At 46.2% G+C, this 8,823-nt stretch overlaps 1 long non-coding RNA gene across 1 annotated transcript; it reads left to right on the forward strand.

Annotated features, from left to right (window-relative positions):
• The first annotated feature begins 4,251 nt into the window (after positions 1 to 4,251).
• On the forward strand, positions 4,252 to 8,553 carry LOC144167562 (uncharacterized). The gene is made up of 2 exons (XR_013322035.1): positions 4,252 to 4,344; positions 8,187 to 8,553. It is a non-coding gene; the product is annotated as an uncharacterized LOC144167562 (long non-coding RNA).
• Positions 8,554 to 8,823: the final 270 nt, after the last annotated feature.

The following is an 8,823-nucleotide window of genomic DNA, read 5'->3' on the forward strand; positions in this document are numbered from 1 at the left end:
AGAGCGCCAAAAAAGTCATATATGAGGGGTGAAACCTTCAACAATAACTACGTCAGCAAAAACAAAGTAAAATCACAAGACGACAATGAGCATGGCTGGTGTAGAGGGCCAGATTTCATGATGCGTGATAGGAAATGAGGTTTAAAAACTTGACTTCTGACAAATACTCAAACACACGTTTCACAGAAACGACGGCTTCGTCACCTAGAAAAAACGATGGATGTAGGGGAATATGTTGTCTGTAGAGTTCTCTGAAGTGATGATGGTTGGATGTTTATGGCGCAAGGCCAACTGGGGCAAAGAGCGCCAAAACAATAGTCGATGATAGGGGTGAAACCTTAAACACTAAGAAATACAGCAAAAGCAAAAGTAAAATCACAAAACGACAATGAGCATGGCTGGTGTATAGGGCCAGATTTCATGATGCGTGGTAGGAAATGAGGTTTAAAAACCTGACGTCGGACAAATACTCAAACACACGTTTCACGGAAACAATGTCATCATCACCTAGGAAAAACGATGGATGTAGGGGAATATGTTGTCTGTAGAGTTCTCTGAAGTGTTTGTGTCGTGTTGTGTGAAGTGCCTTGCATGTGATTAGTATGTGCACAACGGATAGGGCCTCTCCGCACCTGCTGCACTGGGGTCTAGAAGATCCCGTCAGCAGATGCGAGTGCGTCGCATGGGTGTGCCCTATCCGCAGCCTTGCCAAGGCGACTTCTGTGTGTCTGTTGTGTGAGTCAGTTGTGTACCGTCCCAAGTGTGGCTTTATTACGTGTAGTTTGTTGTCTGTCTATTCGTCCCAGTGTGTTTGCCATGTTCTGCGCAGGTGTTGTTTTATGTGAGGCTTGAGGTCTGTATATGGTACGCTTGTTATGTCGACAGTGTTCCTGAGTGCAGCAGCACCGGCCCTCTCGTCCGCCAATTCGTTCCCAGCGATCCCAGCGTGTCCTGGGACCCAGCAGAGGAGCAGCTGATGCTTCTTTGCATACACAGACACGATAATGTTAAATACAAGATTAACTATGTGGTTTTTGGGGGGTGTATGCGATGACAGTGCGCGAACAACACTCAAGGAATCTGTGTAGATGATAGACTTCGGAATTTGATTTTCATGTATGTGTCGTACAATCAGCAAAATCCCATGCGCTTCTGCTGAAAAAATTGTCGTGTGGACGCTCATGGTTCTGGCTGCACTGAAATTCGGACCATGAGCAGCGCAGGAGACCATAGTGGAGGTTTTAGACGCGTCACTGTAAAATTCTGCAAGTGGGTATTTAAACTGCAGAGACAGAAAGTGCTGCAGTATTGCAGCTCGCGGTACCCGATTTTTGTCAAGTTTCATAAAAGAAAGGTCGGAGGACACAGGACGAACTTTCCAAGGAGGTAAAATGTTTAAAGAGGATGACCTGTACACATCTAAAAACGAAGCGCTCAGATCCGAGGCTCGCTCTCTCACTCTAAGTGAAAAGGGCAGAGGAACAGTTGGGCGATTTACAAAAAGAACAGATGTGGATGTGTCGTTAAAAACAGGATAAAAAGGATGGTTATTCAGCGATGAAATTTTAAACGCATAAAGTAAGTCTATGTACGTCCGTTGGTTCTCAAGGCTCCACTTATTACACTCGACATAAAGACTCTCAGCAGGGCTAGTGCGAAAAGCACCCGACGCAAGCCGCACCCCCAAGTGTAGCACTGGGTCAAGCATTCCCAGCGCTGTTTTAGTCGCCGACCCATATACCACACTGCCATAGTCTAAACGAGACCCAACAAACGCAGTATAAAGCCGTAGTAGTAGTTCTTTGTTGGATCCATACGAATTGTGGGAGAGAACCTTAAGTATATTCATTGTTTTCAGACATTTATGTTTAAGTTTCTTGATGTGTGGAATGAATGTGAGTTTGTGGTCAAACACAACACCTAAGAACTTGTGCTCCTTGTTCACAGGAAGCGACACACCATTCAGAGTAATGTCTGGGTCCGGATGGACCCCGCGCTTCCTGGAGAACACAACGCAGGAGCTTTTTGCAGGATTCAATTTAAACCCATTCTTGTCTGCCCAGCCGGCAAGCTTCTTGACACCAAGCTGGACTTGACGTTCGCATATTGACATATTACATGATTTAAAAGATATTTGCACGTCGTCTACATACATAGAATAAGAGATTGTTGGTGGGAGTGCCTTTCCCAGAGAGTTCATCTTTACGATAAAGAGAGTGCAACTCAACACGCCACCTTGCGGCACGCCATTTTCTTGGACGTGAACCTTGGAAAGTGCACAACCAACTCTTACTCTGAACGCTCTCTCCGACAAATAACTAACAAGGGTGTTCAACATATTACCCGAAACACCGAATGACCTGAGGTCACTAAGGATCCCATAACGCCAAGCGGTGTCGTAGGCCTTCTCGAGGTCGAAAAAGACAGTTAAGCAGTACTGCTTATGCACGAAGGCATCCTTGATGTATGAGTCAAGTGCAACCAGTTGATCGTTCGTCGATCGCCCCACCCTAAAGCCTGCCTGGCAGCTCTCGAGAAGACCATTGTACTCGAGGAAGTACACGAGCCTGCGATTGATCATCTTCTCGAAGAGCTTGCACAGGCAGCTCGTCAGGGCTATTGGACGGTAACTTGAGGGGGACGACGGGTCCTTTCCCTCCTTCAAGAAAGCCACTACAATGGCCTCCCTCCAAGAGTGTGGAATACGCCCCGAAAGCCATATTTTATTATATAGATGTAGAAGTGTTCAAGTGTGTCTGCGTGTAGGTGTTGTATCATTGTGTATGTAATGTTGTCTGGGCCTGGAGCTGAGGGTTTACACGTGCTCAGAGCAGCCCTCAGCTCATGTAGTGAAAACAGGGAGTTGTAAGAAGTCTGTGATTTGATGTTATCGTGTAGGGACTTCTTTTCACAAGAGGCTTTATACTTCAAGAAAGTGTTCGTGTAGTGTGCTTAACTGGACACGTGTTGGAAGTGTTGTGCGAGTGTGTCAGCCTGGTCTTCCAGTGTGTCCCCTGTTGTACTGACCAGGGGCAGGCTGTGTGTATTTTGTCCTTTGAGTTTGCGTATACGTGTCCATACCTTGCGTGTGTCTGTGTACGAGTTTATAGATGTTATGAATGAGCGCCAACTCTCTCGTTTTGCCTCACGGCGCACACGTTTTCCTAACGCCTTGGCCCGTTTGAACAAAATGAGGTTACCCGACGTGGGGTACCGACGAAGGACACCCCACGCCTTGTTCTGGGCCTCTCGCGCCCGCCTACAGTCCTCATTCCACCACGGCCTCCGCTGGTTGCGCGGGGCACCAGAGGCGTGGGGAATGGACTTTTCGGCGGCGTCGAGGATGTGCGCCGTGAGGAGTTGTGCGGCTTCATCTACGTGTAGGTGTGCTATGGATGTGTGGTGTAGTTTCGATGTCTCTGTAAATGTGTTCCAGTTAGCTCGTGCTTCATTGAACCTATTATGGGAAGATGAACTGCTTGGGCCTTTACCTATATATCTAAGTGAGGTGGGGAAGTGGTCACTACCATATGGGTCAGTTCCCACACCCCACTCGAGAAGAGGAAAGAGAACTGCGGAGCCAATAGCCAAGTCAAGACATGAGTATGTGTTGTGTCCTATGTTATGATATGTAGGCTGTTTATTGTTGAAAAGGCATGCTCCAGAAGATGTCAGGAATTTCTCTATCAGGCGACCTCGGGCATCCGTTCTGGAAGAGCCCCAAAGAGAGTTGTGAGCATTAAGGTCACCTGTAAGGATGTACGGTTCGGGCAGCTGGCCAACCAGCGCCTCGAAGTCGGAGCTCGTAAGTGCATGATGATGATGATGATGATGATGATTTTGGGTTTAATGGCGCAAGGCCGACAAAGGCAAAGAGCGCCATGACAATGATGAAAGAGATTAGAAAGATTTGTAAAGGAGGCACTAGTTAAAAAGCTTTACTCAGGGGGTTGGTGTATAGGGCCATAATTAAAGCATAGTGAGTATACTAAGATAAATAGTGTATAGGGTCATATTAAAACAGTGAGTGCAAGCACCTAAGGTGTAAAGTCTCAGGTTCCACCACTGTTTTAAAACACATAATGAACACAGGTGAGGTTATGGTCTATATGATATGTATTTTAAAAAGTCTACATCTGCTAGGTAACTAAAAACTCTTTTGTATGGGAACATTGGATGGTCTGATAAAAATAGTGAAGGGTGCAAGGGAATGTTATATGTGTAAGCTGCATTAAAATGACGTTTCCTTTCAGTGATGCACATGTCACACTCAATAAGTATATGAAGGACAGAAAGCTGACCCCCACATCGATGGCACTGTGGCTTGTTTGCGTCTGTTAAAAGGTATGAGTGTGTGATGTGTGTGTGGCCAATTCTTAATCTGCATAATGCTACCTCTACAAATCTGTCATGTTTTTCAGCAGGGGGCTTTTCTATTTTGGGCTTAACGATATGTAGTTTATTCTCTACTTCTCTGTCCCATTGCTGCTGCCAGTGGTCCCGCAGCTTCCTTCTTACAAAAGGTTTCAGATCTTGATATGGGACCTCGTTTACGTCTATGCTGCTTCGAAGGGCGGCAGCTGCAGCACTACGGTCAGCAGCTTCATTTCCAGCAATGCCGCAGTGGCTAGGAACCCAGCAGACTGTGACAACGAGTTTCAGGCCATAAGCCGAGTAGAGAGCTCTTAAAACACAATTAAAAGTGGGGTTTCTACTGACCTTCCGAGATGAAAGATTTGAGACGACACTCAGAGAGTCCGTGTATATAACTGAGTTCTTAATTTTGTTTTGAAGAATGTGGTTTAAAGCCAGTAGTATACCGTACGCCTCTGCAGTGAATATACTTGTGTTCGTGTTCATTGTTTTGGACACATTAAGTAGGGGGCCATTTGCAGCACAGGATATGGCTGTGGTAGTTTTTGAGGCATCTGTGTAAAATTCAGCTGCCTTGTATTTGTCTTGGAGGAACAGAAAATGCTGAGTGATGACAAAGTTTGGAACATTTTTCTTATGTATTTCTCTAAAGGACATGTCACAGTGAATTGGGGAAGTGTCCCACGGAGCGACCAAATCATAAACTGAGGTACCGTAGACATCAGTGAGAGGAACTTGGAACTCGCTGACGAGGTGTGAAGCTGCCAGCGGGAAAGGTGGAGCTATGGATGGTCGGTTTTCAAAGAGATGATCAGTTGTGTTATTTTTCATTATGGAATTCAGAGGGTGTTCCTTCAAAGAAGTCATCTTTGCGGCATACATCAGAGCAGTGTAGGCGCGCTGGTACCCTAGAGACCACTGGTTTGATTCGACATGAAGGGATGGAATAGGACTTGTTCGATATGCCCCTGTGGCCAAGCGAAGCCCCAAGTTGTATACTGGGTCCAACATTTTGAGTGCTGTTTTGGTTGCAGACTGGTATACAATGCAGGCGTAGTCTATTCTTGACCTAACGACACTATTAAGAAGTGCTAGCAGACATTTTCTATCCGTACCCCAGGAGTGATGAGATAGTATCTTTAAAATGTTCATTGTTTTCAGGCATTTTACTTTTAGTAATTTAATGTGTGGTATGAATGTGAGCTTGTGGTCGAGCAAAATACCTAGAAACCTGTGTTCCTTTTTCACTTGTATGGGCTGACCTCCTAACGTGATACAAGGAAGAGGCTGTACACCGCGTATCCTAGAAAAGACAACAACAGCACTTTTATCAGCGTTAAACTTAAAACCATTTCTTTCAGCCCATGTAACCAGCCTGTTGACACTTAATTGGATTTGACGTTCACATATCGACAGATTACAGGATTTAAAGCTAACTTGGATATCGTCAACGTAGGCAGAGTATGAAACAGTACGAGGCAGCACAGTTTTAAGAGAACTCATTTTAACAATGAACAGTGCACAGCTCAGCACTCCTCCCTGGGGTACGCCATTTTCTTGAACAAATGTTCTAGACAGGGCAGTCCCCACACGGACACGAAATGTGCGATCAGACAAATAGTCTTGAATAACATTGAGTATATTGCCACTAAGGCCAAACGACTGCAAGTCCAATAGAATGCCATATCGCCACGTTCTATCGTAGGCTTTCTCCATATCAAAGAATACAGAGAAGCAGTGCTGTTTATGGACAAAAGCGTCTTTAACATACGATTCAAACGCAACCAGATTGTCTGTAGTTGATCTCCCAGACCTAAACCCTGCCTGATTTTTGTCTAGAACACCATGAAACTCCAGAAAGTAAAAAAGTCGCCGGTTTATCATTTTTTCAAGGAGCTTACACAAACAGCTGGTCAGGGCAATAGGCCTGTAACTAGCAGCAAAGGACGGTTCTTTCCCCTCTTATAGAAGAGGTACAACGATTGCCTCTTTCCATGCTTTTGGAAAGCGGCCTTTCTGCCATATTTTGTTAAAGAGAGAGAGTATTGTGTAAAGTGTGTCAATGTGTAAGTGCCTGATCATCTCATAGCTGATTCTGTCAGCTCCAGGGGCTGACTTACCACATGTGGACAATGCAGTAATTAGTTCGGGCATCGTAAATGGTGCATTGTATCCTTCATTTGAGCGTTTGTTCACACAAAGGGGCTGGCGCTCAGCTGCTTTCTTGTGCTGTAAGAATGTTTGTGTGTAATGAGAGGAACTGAATACGTTTTCAAAATGTTTGCCGAGAGCATCTGCTTGGTCTTTTATTGTGTTACCGACACTATTTACAAGGGGAGTAGGGTTGGTATTGTAGCCTTTTAGTTTCTTTATCCTAGTCCATACTTTGCGAGAGTCTGTGTAAGAGTTTATTGACGATATAAACCTTGTCCAACTTTCGTTTTTTGCTAAGCGCCGTGTCCGCTTTCCTTTGGCTTTTGCCCGTTTGAACTTAAGCAGGTTGTCTGCCGTAGGATAGCGGCGTAAGAGTGCCCATGCTTTATTCTGTTCGGAACGTGCACGCTTGCACTCCTCATTCCACCATGGTCTAGGTCTGGGGAGGGTTTTAGGAGTGGTCTCTGGAATGCTCTTTTGAGCACAGTCAAGAATATGGGCCGTAATAAGTGAGCTGGCTGCTTCAACATCTAAATGACTTATTAGTGAAGGGGTTAGCCTGGAAAGTTCTTTGAATGTTTTTCAGTCAGCTGCATGTTGTTTAAAAGTTCGAGGCGAATCGGTGTCTTGGGAGTTATTGCTTGTAGCTAGTAGTTTCACAGGGAAATGGTCGCTGCCAAAGGGGTTGTTAATTACTTTCCACTCAGAGGTGGGCAGTAAAATTGCGGAGCCAATTGCCAGGTCTATTGCAGAATATGTGTTGTGGGCCGTGTTGTAGTATGTTGGATGTTTCTTATTAAAGATGCAACTGCCGGATGATGTGATGAACTTTTCAATTAGCCGCCCTCGCGCATCAGCTCGCGCAGATCCCCAGAGAGGGTTGTGGGCATTAAAATCCCCAATAATTAAGTAGGGTTCAGGTAGCTCATTGGTGAGGTTTTCGAATTCGACGCTGGATAGATGATAGTCCGGTGGAATGTAAAGAGAACACACTGTTATTAGTCTATCAAAAATTATGGCTCTAACGGCAACTGCTTCAAGTGAAGTTTGTAGCTGCAGGTGTTGACAGGCAACAGATTTTTGTACTATTATTGCCACACCACCAGACGGATGGTGGTAGTTCAGTCTGTCTTTACGAAATATAGTGTATTGTGTTAAAAAGTTTGTCTGAGATGGGCGTAGGTGTGTTTCTTGGAGGCACAGTATGTTTGGTTTGTGATTTGAGAGTATATCATATATATCGTCAAGGTTGTTCAACAGCCCCCTACAATTCCACTGGATAACACTTTCAGCAGCCATAAACACCAAGAGAAGAGAAATACAGATCATGAGATGTTCTTTTTCCATTAAAAGGGTCATTAGTGAGGGAGTTTTGTTTTGGGGGCCCTTTCAGTAGTTTACCTAGGTCGCCGAGTTAGGTCCTGGTGTAGTGATCTTGGACGACTTCGGTTTGTTTGATTTACCCCGACCAGCGGAGCTGCGGCGCTCCGGTTGTGTTTCAGAAGCCGGTGTGCTTGGAGAGGCATCCATGGCCTCATCCAAGGTTTCTGAAGGAGAAGTGTCAGTGGAGACACTGTTTGTGCTATAGGCCGCAGCCACAGCCCTGGACATTTCTGCAACAGCAGTGACCGCAGGAGCAGCCTTCTGCTGTTTTGCAGATGCCCGGGATGGAGCCAGATCACTCATCTGGACTGAGCTCGTGCTTGAGGCCTTAGGCACAGCACCAGAGCTCGTGCTGGAGGCCTTAGGCGCAGCACTGGAGCTCGCACTGGGGGCCTTAGGCACAGCACTGGAGGAGGGTGTAGCAGCAGAAGCCACGGGAGCAACTTTCTGCTGCTGAACGGGGGGCTGTGGCGGGACCAGGTTGCACTGGGTGCCCGCATCCACCAGACGACGCTCCACCCCCCGGCGAGCAGCGTCTGCGTAACTTCTGCCTGAAAGCAGGGCATGCTTCAGGCGTGCTTGTGCAAAGGTTAGGTTTTCGGTAACTTTGAGTTGTATTATTTCTTTTTCCTTTTTGAATGCGGGACATGCACGCGAGTACGCAGCGTGTGGTTCACCACAGTTTGGGCATTTCACTTGTTCTTTTTTGCACTCATCACTGGTGTGGTCAGCACGTGCGCAGTGAGCACAGGTGGGTCGGCGACGACAAGACTGAGTTCCGTGGCCATACTTCTGGCACTTGAAACACCTTCGAGGACTAGGTATGTAAGGGCGTACTGGACAGGATATGAAGGCAGCATGGACGGATTCAGGAAGCGTTGGACGGTTGAAGGTCAGAACAACATGCTTAGT

This window comes from Haemaphysalis longicornis, unplaced genomic scaffold (assembly GCF_048455015.1).
Source record: "Haemaphysalis longicornis isolate Haplotype H1 unplaced genomic scaffold, Haemaphysalis longicornis Haplotype H1 scaffold_1, whole genome shotgun sequence".
In the NCBI taxonomy this organism is placed as follows: Eukaryota; Metazoa; Arthropoda; class Arachnida; order Ixodida; family Ixodidae; genus Haemaphysalis; species Haemaphysalis longicornis.